General features: G+C 53.5%; 1 long non-coding RNA gene across 1 annotated transcript; it reads right to left on the bottom strand.

The window, feature by feature from the left end:
- Positions 1-379: 379 nt before the first annotated feature.
- LOC124686354 lies at positions 380-2,110 on the bottom strand. The gene is made up of 3 exons (XR_006997791.1): positions 1,807-2,110; positions 1,084-1,174; positions 380-747 (listed from the first exon to the last, which is right to left on the bottom strand). It is a non-coding gene; the product is annotated as an uncharacterized LOC124686354 (long non-coding RNA).
- Positions 2,111-12,562: the final 10,452 nt, after the last annotated feature.

Genomic DNA, 12,562 nt, shown 5'->3' with positions numbered 1-12,562 from the left:
TGTCCTGGCATGTTTCATCTAGCGGCTTCAACCTGTAGAGCCCCGGCCAATACTTCTTCAGCAACACTCCAAGCACGCCATTTGGAAGGCGGCCCCGTGTACCAACAAATGACCAATTGCTGCACAAGAGTCAGAATATTAGTATGTGCTATATTAGTATTACCAAAATGACCTAATTTGTTTAAATGACCACTTACTCTTTGTTATTCGGCTTAATGAGGGTTTTCTCATCATCATTAGCTGGTACTTTTGGGAGACCCGCTATTCCCCGAGTCCAGATCGACTTCGAGCTCCCCTGTGGCTCGAGCTCCTCCTCGTCCTCGTCCTCCGCCTCCTCCTCCTCATCAATCTCCTCCTGCTGCACCTCACTGTCCTCCTCTATCTCCTCATCCTCTGGGGAGGCTCCTCTCGCTCCCTCCTCCCCCTCGGAAGTCTCGGTGCCAGTAGCGGAGGGTACATCACTAAGGGAGGGTGTCGGAGTCCGCTGCCCTAGTGTACGCTCTTGGCCCCGGCCTCGTCCTCTAGGGGGTAAGCCCCCTCCTCGTCGCTGGGAAAGCGAAACCTCCTCACTCGTGGTCCTCCGGCCTCGTCCTCTAGGCGGTAGACCATCCTCCCTCCCTTCATCGTCACTATCACCAAAGCGTCGAGTAGGAATATGTGCTCTTCCACTTCGAGTTGTTCCGGGCTTCTCTTGGCGCAACTTCTTAAGCAAGCTGAAGGATGATTGCTTGCTCATTGTTCAATCACCTGCATTGAGTAAGAGTAAACAATTAGTAAGGAAAATATAAATATTGATGCAAATGAATGAGCATAGTAGCAATAAACAAGCATGTAGCAATTATTAACCATAAAAGCATACTAGAAAGACCCTCACCGCGAATCATCATTATCACTATCACTATCGTGTGAGTAGTAAGGTAGCCCCTCGACGGGTGCAGGCTCATCAACGTCATCATCGTTGAGATGTAACTTGGAGAGCATATCTATGTCCTTTACATTGACAACTGCCACTAATACGGCCACTATACATCCACTGATTATCAGCCATGACGTTAGAGCGATGCAAATGGAAGTTTAGCTCACCCTCGGCTGTAGAGAAAGTAGTCGAACAACAGTCGTAGGCACAGCTGGGGCTCCGGGACAACGTCGGGATCTGGGTCTCCTACCCTAACTCCTGCAACAAAAAAAAGCCAACGAAAAGATTAAATATGTTTTCCTTATGAGACAGTACGTTCTGACTGCTAATGCGGCAACAATGATGGCAATGGTGTGTGCGATCATGATACAGCCATCCCATTACAGCCAATAGTATCATGATACAGCTTTCTATGTAGTTATTAAGTACCATGACTCTGCACAGCATTATTAAGTACAGATTTCGCATCAATGCTCTCAAATGAAAATGAAAAAGATGTTGTTTGACCTTGCAGTAATGGCTCCAGTTCACATTTCTGCCTCAAATGAAAATGGTGACGGCATTTCTGCCTTAGGTTCAGATAATTAGCTACTGACACTGCTACTAGTACCTCAAAATACAGTAATTGGACATTCAGAAAAATGCAGCCTTAGGTTCAGCCGGTCTGCAAGCTTTAACATGGAAAATCTAGCTCTCATTCTGGCAAGGTCAGCATATGCCTGAGCTGAAATCCGTCAAAAATACACCCACCCCTGCCATTTCTCTACCTGAACCAGCACCATTTCCCTGTATTGGGTGTTTGTCTCTCGCATGTATGAGGCAGAGTAGAAAATAATACTGCAGCGAGCAAGAACAGGGGGAAAACAGGGCCGAGACGGGCGTGAGCTCACCATATCTTCGGGGTCGGTCGGCGAGAGCGTCGAGGTTGGCGAGGGCGTCGAGGTCGGCGAGGGAGCGCCGAGGAGGGCGGCGCGTTCGTCGGCGAGAGCGCTGAGGTCGGCAACGAAGCGCGGAGGAGGGCGGCACGGACGTCGATGAGGTGGGGGAACAGCGGCGAAGCACGGGGTGGAGACGGCGGCGGGCCTTGGGGTGGATCCGGCGGCGGGGTTCTGGGTGGAGCGCGCCGGCGGAGGGGTTCTGCGTGGAGCGCGCCGGCGGCGGGATTTGCGCGGGGTGGACGGCGGCGGGATTTGCGCGGGGAGGACGGCGCGGGATGTTCGCGTGCACAGATCGAATGGATAAGAGAGCCGCGCGTGGTGGGCCTGTAGCGGCTTTGCCCTAACAGGCTATGCCTACGGCCAAACTAGGCCGACGCCACCGTCGGCGTACATATTAATTTTAGCTTTTCACATCTTCTTTTTTTAAGGGAAAGCTGTAGCTTTATTAAGCCATAATAAGTTATAACTAGAAAATTGCACGTGCGTGGAAACGTTTCTAAAATAATGTGAACATATTCATTTTCATGTAAAGTTTTATTTTGGATGTATCATCGTTTTAGATGTATGTTGGCTTTCTCCCATATTTTAATTCTCTTACTGATCACTTCATACAACGACTTTGGAAAAGTAAAAGAAAAACCGACAACTAACTTTCTAATCATCTTTGTATATACATCATGGCTATAGAAAATTATGAGGTTTAACTCTAATTGAAAAACCGACAACTAACTTTCTAACCATCTTTGTATATGCACCCATCCGCAAACGCGCGAAACGGAAAACATTTAGCACATAAAATGACGCGTCCTAGACCTAAAAACAATTTTTCCAGACGTGATAGCCCTACTCGTGAAGGGGTTTTTCAAGATAATTGCCGTATCCCAATTCCGTCTTTTGCGGTGGTTAATAGGACACATAAAATAACGCCACGCGGCTCCGCTCGACTTTTTGGCTCGGTTTACTTTGTCAACTTTGCAAAACGGGGCCGTCGGGACATGCGGTATGGCCGTACCGGGCGCGCGGGTGCACCCGTCCGCCAACGCGCGAAACGGAAAACATTTAGCACATAAAATGACACGTCCTAGACCTAAAAACATTTTTCCCTCCATTTATTGAGTGAAGGAAAGTGTGGCCCCGGTTCAAATCCGGTCGGTTTCCGGCGGATTCGGCGGGACACCGCAGGAAGCGGGAGGGATTCCCAGATGGCTATCGCGTGCATATTGCATGTGATAGGTGGTGTGTAGGAGGTATCCTACCTCTGCGCGTAGGTCTCGCGCAATAATAAAATGCGCACCATGTAGCTCCTTCACAAAAAAAGCCCTTGCGGCACCCCGAAAATGGAAAAACCGTCGCCCGTGGTTCGGATTGGAAATCCGCGACCAGGGCCTTGCTTCCCATCCTAAGGCCCACGCACGTGCCAAATATGGCCTCGTTCCGACAAACTATGTGGTGAAACGGGCCGTTTCCTACTCATTTCCCCTAAAAGCCATAGAACTCCGGACGAGATAGCCCTGTTCGTGAAGGGTTCTCCAAGATAATTGCCGTATCCCAGTTCCGTCTTTTGCCGTGGTTACTAGGACACATAAAATGATGCCACGCGGCTCCGCTCGATTTTTTTGGCTCCGTTTGCTTTGCCAAGCTGCGCAAAACGGGCCGCCGGGACATGCGGTATGGCCGTCACCGGGCGCGCGCGTGCACCCGTCCGCCAACGCGCGAAACGGAAAACATTTAGCACATAAAATGACGCGTCCTAGACCTAAAAACATTTTTCCCTCCATTTATTGAGCGAAGGAAAGTGTCGCCCCGGTTCAAATCCGGTCGGTTTCCGGCGGATTCGGCGGGGCACCGCGAGAAGCGGGTGGGATTCCCGGATGGCTTCCGCGCGCATATGGCATGTGATAGGTGGTGCGTAGGAGGTATCCTACCGCTGCGCGGAGGTCCCGCGCGATACTGAAATGCGCACCATGTAGCCGCTTCACAAAAAAAGCCCTTCCGAGCACCCCGAAAATGGAAAAACCGTCGCCCGTGGTTCGGATTGGAAATCCGCGACCGGGACCTTGCTTCCCATCCTAAGGCCCACGCACGTGCCAAATATGGCCTTTTTCCGACAAACTATGTGGTGAAACGGGCCGTTTCCTACTCATTTCCCCTAAAAGCCATAGAACTCCGGACGAGATAGCCCTGTTCGTGAAGGGTTCTCCAAGATAATTGCCGTATCCCGGTTCCGTCTTTTGCGGTGGTTACTAGGACACATAAAATGACGCCACGCGGCTCCGCTCGATTTTTGGCTCCGTTTGCTTTGCCAAGCTGCGCAAAACGGGGCCGCCGGGACATGCGGTATGGCCGTACGGGCGCGCGCGTGCACCCGTCCGCCAACGCGCGAAACGGAAAACATTTAGCACATAAAATGACGCGTCCTAGACCTAAAAACATTTTTCCCTCCATTTTTTGAGCGAAGGAAAGTGTCGCCCCAGTTCAAATCCGGTCAGTTTCCAGCGGATTCGGCGGGGCACCGCAGAAGCGGGTGGGATTCCCGGATGGCTTCCGCGCGCATATGGCATGTGATAGGTGGTGCGTAGGAGGTATCCTACCGCTGCGCGGAGGTCCCGCGCGATGCCGAAATGCGCACCATGTAGCCGCTTCACAAAAAAGCCCTTCCGGCACCCCGAAAATGGAAAAACCGTCGCCCGTGGTTCGGATTGGAAATCCGCGACCGGGGCCTTGCTTCCCATCCTAAGGCCCACGCACGTGCCAAATATGGCCTCGTTCCGACAAACTATGTGGTGAAACGGGCCGTTTCCTACTCATTTCCCCTAAAAGCCATAGAACTCCGGACGAGATAGCCCTGTTCGTGAAGGGTTCTCCAAGATAATTGCCGTATCCCGGTTCCGTCTTTTGCGGTGGTTACTAGGACACATAAAATGACGCCACGCGGCTCCGCTCGATTTTTGGCTCCGTTTGCTTTGCCAACTCGCGCAAAACGGGCCGCCGGACATGCGGTATGGCCGTACCGGGCGCGCGCGTGCACCCGTCCGCCAACGCGCGAAACGGAAAACATTTAGCACATAAAATGACGCGTCCTAGACCTAAAAACATTTTTCCCTCCATTTATTGAGCGAAGGAAAGTGTCGCCCCGGTTCAAATCCGGTCGGTTTCCGGCGGATTCGGCGGGGCACCGCAGAAGCGGGTGGGATTCCCGGATGGCTTCCGCGCGCATATGGCATGTGATAGGTGGTGCGTAGGAGGTATCCTACCGCCGTGCGGAGGTCCCGCGCGATACCGAAATGCGCACCATGTAGTCGCTTCTACAAAAAAGCCCTTCCGGCACCCCGAAAATGGAAAAACCGTCGCCCGTGGTTCGGATTGGAAATCCGCGACCGGGGCCTTGCTTCCCATCCTAAGGCCCACGCACGTGCCAAATATGGCCTCGTTCCGACAAACTATGTGGTGAAACGGGCCGTTTCCTACTCATTTCCCCTAAAAGCCATAGAACTCCGGACGAGATAGCCCCGTTCGTGAAGGGTTCTCCAAGATAATTGCCGTATCCCAGTTCCGTCTTTTGCGGTGGTTACTAGGACACATAAAATGACGCCACGCGGCTCCGCTCGATTTTTTGGCTCCGTTTGCTTTGCCAATCGCGCAAAACGGGGCCGCCGGGACATGCGGTATGGCCGTACCGGGCGCGCGCGTGCACCCGTCCGCCAACGCGCGAAACGGAAAACATTTAGCACATAAAATGACGCGTCCTAGACCTAAAAACATTTTTCCCTCCATTTTTTGAGTGAAGGAAAGTGTCGCCCGGCTCAAATCCGGCCGGTTCCGGCCGGATTCGGCGGGGCACCGCAGAAGCGGGTGGGATTCCCGGATGGCTTCCGCGCGCATATGGCATGTGATAGGTGGTGCGTAGGAGGTATCCTACCGCTACGCGGAGGTCCCGCGCGATACCGAAATGCGCACCATGTAGTCGCTTCACAAAAAAGCCCTTCCGGCACCCCGAAAATGGAAAAACCGTCGCCCGTGGTTCGGATTGGAAATCCGCGACCAGGGCCTTGCTTCCCATCCTAAGGCCCACGCACGTGCCAAATATGGCCTCGTTCCGACAAACTATGTGGTGAAACGGGCCGTTTCCTACTCATTTCCCCTAAAAGCCATAGAACTCCGGACGTGATAGCCCTACTCGTGAAGGGTTTTTCAAGATAATTGCCGTATCCCAATTCCGTCTTTTGCGGTGGTTAATAGGACACATAAAATAACGCCACGCGGCTCCGCTCGACTTTTTGGCTCGGTTTACTTTGTCAACTTTGCAAAACGGGGCCGTCGGGACATGCGGTATGGCCGTACCGGGCGCGCGGGTGCACCCGTCCGCCAACGCGCGAAACGGAAAACATTTAGCACATAAAATGACGCGTCCTAGACCTAAAAACATTTTCCCTCCATTTACTGAGCGAAGGAAAGTGTGGCCCCGGTTCAAATCCGGTCGGCTTCCGGCGGATTCGGCGGGACACCGCAGAAGCGGGAGGGATTCCCAGATGGCTATCGCGTGCATATTGCATGTGATAGGTGGTGTGTAGGAGGTATCCTACCGCTGCGCGGAGGTCTCGCGCAATAATAAAATGCGCACCATGTAGCTCCTTCACAAAAAAATGCCTTTGCGGCACCCCGAAAATGGAAAAACCGTCGCCCGTGGTTCGGATTGGAAATCCGCGACCGGGGCCTTGCTTCCCATCCTAAGGCCCACGCACGTGCCAAATATGGCCTCGTTCCGACAAACTATGTGGTGAAACGGGCCGTTTCCTACTCATTTCCCCTAAAAGCCATAGAACTCCGTACGTGATAGCCCTACTCGTGAAGGGGTTTTTCAAGATAATTGCCGTATCCCAATTCCGTCTTTTGCGGTGGTTAATAGGACACATAAAATAACGCCACGCGGCTCCGCTCGACTTTTTGGCTCGGTTTACTTTGTCAACTTTGCAAAACGGGGCCGTCGGGACATGCGGTATGGCCGCCCGGGCGCGCGGGTGCACCCGTCCGCCAACGCGCGAAACAGAAAACATTTAGCACATAAAATGACACGTCCTAGACCTAAAAACATTTTTCCCTCCATTTATTGAGTGAAGGAAAGTGTGGCCCCAGTTCAAATCCGGTCAGTTTCCAGCGGATTCGGCGGGACACCGCAGGAAGCGGGAGGGATTCCCAGATGGCTATCGCGTGCATATTGCATGTGATAGGTGGTGTGTAGGAGGTATCCTACCTCTGCGCGTAGGTCTCGCGCAATAATAAAATGCGCACCATGTAGCTCCTTCACAAAAAAAAGCCCTTGCGGCACCCCGAAAATGGAAAAACCGTCGCCCGTGGTTCGGATTGGAAATCCGCGACCGGGGCCTTGCTTCCCATCCTAAGGCCCACGCACGTGCCAAATATGGCCTCGTTCCGACAAACTATGTGGTGAAACGGGCCGTTTCCTACTCATTTCCCCTAAAAGCCATAGAACTCCGGACGAGATAGCCCTGTTCGTGAAGGGTTCTCCAAGATAATTGCCGTATCCCAATTCCGTCTTTTGCGGTGGTTAATAGGACACATAAAATAATGCCACGCGGCTCCGCTCGATTTTTTTGGCTCAGTTTACTTTGCCAACTTTGCAAAACGGGGCCGCCGGGACATGCGGTATGGCCGTACCGGGCGCGCGCGTGCACCCGTCCGCCAACGCGCGAAACGGAAAACATTTAGCACATAAAATGACGCGTCCTAGACCTAAAAACGTTTTTCCCTCCATTTATTGAGCGAAGGAAAGTGTCGCCCCGGCTCAAATCCGGCCGGCTTCCAGCGGATTCGGCGGGCACCGCAGAAGCGGGTGGGATTCCCGCGATGGCTTCCGCGCGCATATGGCATGTGATAGGTGGTGCGTAGGAGGTATCCTATCGCTGCGCGGAGGTCCCGCGCGATATCGAAATGCGCACCATGTAGCTGCTTCACAAAAAAAAGCCCTTCCGGCACCCCGAAAATGGAAAAACCGTCGCCCGTGGTTCGGATTGGAAATCCGCGACCGGGACCTTGCTTCCCATCCTAAGGCCCACGCACGTGCCAAATATGGCCTTATTCCGACAAACTATGTGGTGAAACGGGCCGTTTCCTACTCATTTCCCCTAAAAGCCATAGAACTCCGGACGAGATAGCCCTGTTCGTGAAGGGTTCTCCAAGATAATTGCCGTATCCCAGTTCCGTCTTTGCGGTGGTTACTAGGACACATAAAATGACGCCACGCGGCTCCGCTCGATTTTTGGCTCCGTTTGCTTTGCCAACCGCGCAAAACGGGCCGCGGGACATGCGGTATGGCCGTACCGGGCGCGCGCGTGCACCCGTCCGCCAACGCGCGAAACGGAAAACATTTAGCACATAAAATGACGCGTCCTAGACCTAAAAACATTTTTCCCTCCATTTTTTGAGCGAAGGAAAGTGTCGCCCCAGTTCAAATCCGGCCGGTTTCCGGCGGATTCGGCGGGGCACCGCAGAAGCGGGTGGGATTCCCGGATGGCTTCCGCGCGCATATGGCATGTGATAGGTGGTGCGTAGGAGGTATCCTACCGCTGCGCGGAGGTCCCGCGCGATACCGAAATGCGCACCATGTAGCCGCTTCACAAAAAAAGCCCTTCCGGCACCCCGAAAATGGAAAAACCGTCGCCCGTGGTTCGGATTGGAAATCCGCGACCGGGGCCTTGCTTCCCATCCTAAGGCCCACGCACGTGCCAAATATGGCCTCGTTCCGACAAACTATGTGGTGAAACGGGCCGTTTCCTACTCATTTCCCCTAAAAGCCATAGAACTCCGGACGAGATAGCCCTCGTTCGTGAAGGGTTCTCCAAGATAATTGCCGTATCCCGGCTCCGTCTTTTGCGGTGGTTACTAGGACACATAAAATGACGCCACGCGGCTCCGCTCGATTTTTTGGCTCCGTTTGCTTTGCCAACCGCGCAAAACGGGGCCGCCGGGACATGCGGTATGGCCGTACCGGGCGCGCGCGTGCACCCGTCCGCCAACGCGCGAAACGGAAAACATTTAGCACATAAAATGACGCGTCCTAGACCTAAAAACATTTTTCCCTCCATTTATTGAGCGAAGGAAAGTGTCGCCCCAGTTCAAATCCGGTCAGTTTCCAGCGGATTCGGCGGGGCACCGCAGGAAGCGGGTGGGATTCCCAGATGGCTTCCGCGCGCATATGGCATGTGATAGGTGGTGCGTAGGAGGTATCCTACCGCTGTGCGGAGGTCCCGCGCGATACTGAAATGCGCACCATGTAGCCGCTTCACAAAAAAGCCCTTCCGGCACCCGAAAATGGAAAAACCGTCGCCCGTGGTTCGGATTGGAAATCCGCGACCGGGGCCTTGCTTCCCATCCTAAGGCCCACGCACGTGCCAAATATGGCCTCGTTCCGACAAACTATGTGGTGAAACGGGCCGTTTCCTACTCATTTCCCCTAAAAGCCATAGAACTCCGGACGAGATAGCCCCGTTCGTGAAGGGTTCTCCAAGATAATTGCCGTATCCCAGTTCCGTCTTTTGCGGTGGTTACTAGGACACATAAAATGACGCCACGCGGCTCCGCTCGATTTTTTGGCTCCGTTTGCTTTGCCAACTGCGCAAAACGGGGCCGCCGGGACATGCGGTATGGCCGTACCGGGCGCGCGCGTGCACCCGTCCGCCAACGCGCGAAACGGAAAACATTTAGCACATAAAATGACGCGTCCTAGACCTAAAAACATTTTTCCCTCCATTTTTTGAGTGAAGGAAAGTGTCGCCCCAGTTCAAATCCGGTCAGTTTCCAGCGGATTCGGCGGGGCACCGCAGGAAGCGGGTGGGATTCCCAGATGGCTTCCGCGCGCATATGGCATGTGATAGGTGGTGCGTAGGAGGTATCCTACCGCTACGCGGAGGTCCCGCGCGATACCGAAATGCGCACCATGTAGCCGCTTCACAAAAAAAGCCCTTCCGGCACCCCGAAAATGGAAAAACCGTCGCCCGTGGTTCGGATTGGAAATCCGCGACCGGGGCCTTGCTTCCCATCCTAAGGCCCACGCACGTGCCAAATATGGCCTCGTTCCGACAAACTATGTGGTGAAACGGGCCGTTTCCTACTCATTTCCCCTAAAAGCCATAGAACTCCGGACGTGATAGCCCTACTCGTGAAGGGTTTTTCAAGATAATTGCCGTATCCCAATTCCGTCTTTTGCGGTGGTTAATAGGACACATAAAATAACGCCACGCGGCTCCGCTCGACTTTTTGGCTCGGTTTACTTTGTCAACTTTGCAAAACGGGGCCGTCGGGACATGCGGTATGGCCGTACCGGGCGCGCGGGTGCACCCGTCCGCCAACGCGCGAAACGGAAAACATTTAGCACATAAAATGACGCGTCCTAGACCTAAAAACATTTTCCCTCCATTTACTGAGCGAAGGAAAGTGTGGCCCCAGTTCAAATCCGGTCAGTTTCCAGCGGATTCGGCGGGACACCGCAGGAAGCGGGAGGGATTCCCAGATGGCTATCGCGTGCATATTGCATGTGATAGGTGGTGTGTAGGAGGTATCCTACCGCTGCGCGGAGGTCTCGCGCAATAATAAAATGCGCACCATGTAGCTCCTTCACAAAAAAATGCCTTTGCGGCACCCCGAAAATGGAAAAACCGTCGCCCGTGGTTCGGATTGGAAATCCGCGACCGGGGCCTTGCTTCCCATCCTAAGGCCCACGCACGTGCCAAATATGGCCTCGTTCCGACAAACTATGTGGTGAAACGGGCCGTTTCCTACTCATTTCCCCTAAAAGCCATAGAACTCCGGACGTGATAGCCCTACTCGTAAAGGGTTTTTCAAGATAATTGCCGTATCCCAATTCCGTCTTTTGCGGTGGTTAATAGGACACATAAAATAACGCCACGCGGCTCCGCTCGACTTTTTGGCTCGGTTTACTTTGTCAACTTTGCAAAACGGGGCCGTCGGGACATGCGGTATGGCCGTACCGGGCGCGCGGGTGCACCCGTCCGCCAACGCGCGAAACAGAAAACATTTAGCACATAAAATGACACGTCCTAGACCTAAAAACATTTTTCCCTCCATTTATTGAGCGAAGGAAAGTGTGGCCCCAGTTCAAATCCGGTCAGTTTCCAGCGGATTCGGCGGGACACCGCAGGAAGCGGGAGGGATTCCCAGATGGCTATCGCGCGCATATTGCATGTGATAGGTGGTGTGTAGGAGGTATCCTACCTCTGCGCGTAGGTCTCGCGCAATAATAAAATGCGCACCATGTAGCTCCTTCACAAAAAAAAGCCCTTCCGCCACCCCGAAAATGGAAAAACCGTCGCCCTGGTTCGGATTGGAAATCCGCGACCGGGGCCTTGCTTCCCATCCTAAGGCCCACGCACGTGCCAAATATGGCCTCGTTCCGACAAACTATGTGGTGAAACGGGCCGTTTCCTACTCATTTCCCCTAAAAGCCATAGAACTCCGGACGTGATAGCCCTACTCGTGAAGGGTTTTTCAAGATAATTGCCGTATCCCAATTCCGTCTTTTGCGGTGGTTAATAGGACACATAAAATAACGCCACGCGGCTCCGCTCGACTTTTTGGCTCAGTTTACTTTGCCAACTTTGCAAAACGGGGCCGCCGGGACATGCGGTATCGCCGTAACGGGCGCGCGGGTGCACCCGTCCGCCAACGCGCGAAACAGAAAACATTTAGCACATAAAATGACGCGTCCTAGACCTAAAAACGTTTTTCCCTCCATTTATAGCTAGGATCCCTACCGCTACCCTATCCCCGGCCCTTCGCGTAGCTAGCCCACCTTTCCGCCATGGCCGAACGAGTAAACAACCACCGCGGATTGGGAGGCCCCCGCACCCGTCTAGGTCAAGACCTTTCCGCCCTCGGCGCCATCGCGCCATCGTTCGTCGATCGATCTGATCTAGATTAGGCGAAAACTCAGCCACGGTTAGACTTCGAGAGATAGCATGCGATGCAAGAGATGGAGGCCGTCGACCGCTCGCACATGCTCGTTGATGGGCCTGGAAACATTTACCTAGTTGAAACTAAAGAGGAAACTAGAAAAGTTGGAAAAAATCTGTGAGCTATGCCGACGGCCTAGCCGTCGGCACAACTCACGCCGTCTGCCGACCGTTAGGGCGAGTGACGCCGAGGCCACGTGTTCAGCAGCTGTGCCGACGGCCGTTTGGAACCGACGGTGGCCGTCGGCACCACAGGAGCTACGCCGACGGTTTTGTCACGCCGACGGTGGCCGTCGGCACCTCTGGAGCTACGCCGACGGCCTAGCTACGCCGACGGTTCCCGCAGAGGGCGGATGGTTCCAGGCTATGTGCCGACGGCCCCGATAAATGGCCGTCGGTGTAGCTTGTAGCCGTCGGCACATAATCGTTTTCCTGTAGTGGTGCTTCTTAGTCATTGAGGAGCGATCATCATGCATTCATGCATAAATGCATCTTTGTCTGTCACCAGCCCTAATCATGAATGTTTACTTGTTAACTTTTAATCACACATGCAGTCACCCACTTGTAAACAAGTACTAGCGGCAGGGTCTAAGATGTCAACGAGTGTGCTTTGTTTGAACAGAAGATCGGAATAACAAAGGCGCGAAACAAAAGATTAGTATGAACGTGTATCCATTATTCTCTTTCACTTTGCTACTACCAGCATAGTACGTAGAGTGGAT

This window comes from Lolium rigidum, chromosome 2, assembly GCF_022539505.1.
Source record: "Lolium rigidum isolate FL_2022 chromosome 2, APGP_CSIRO_Lrig_0.1, whole genome shotgun sequence".
Lineage (NCBI taxonomy): Eukaryota > Viridiplantae > Streptophyta > Magnoliopsida > Poales > Poaceae > Lolium > Lolium rigidum.
Note: the sequence above shows the minus strand (reverse complement) of the source record. Positions and strands in the feature narration are given on the sequence as shown.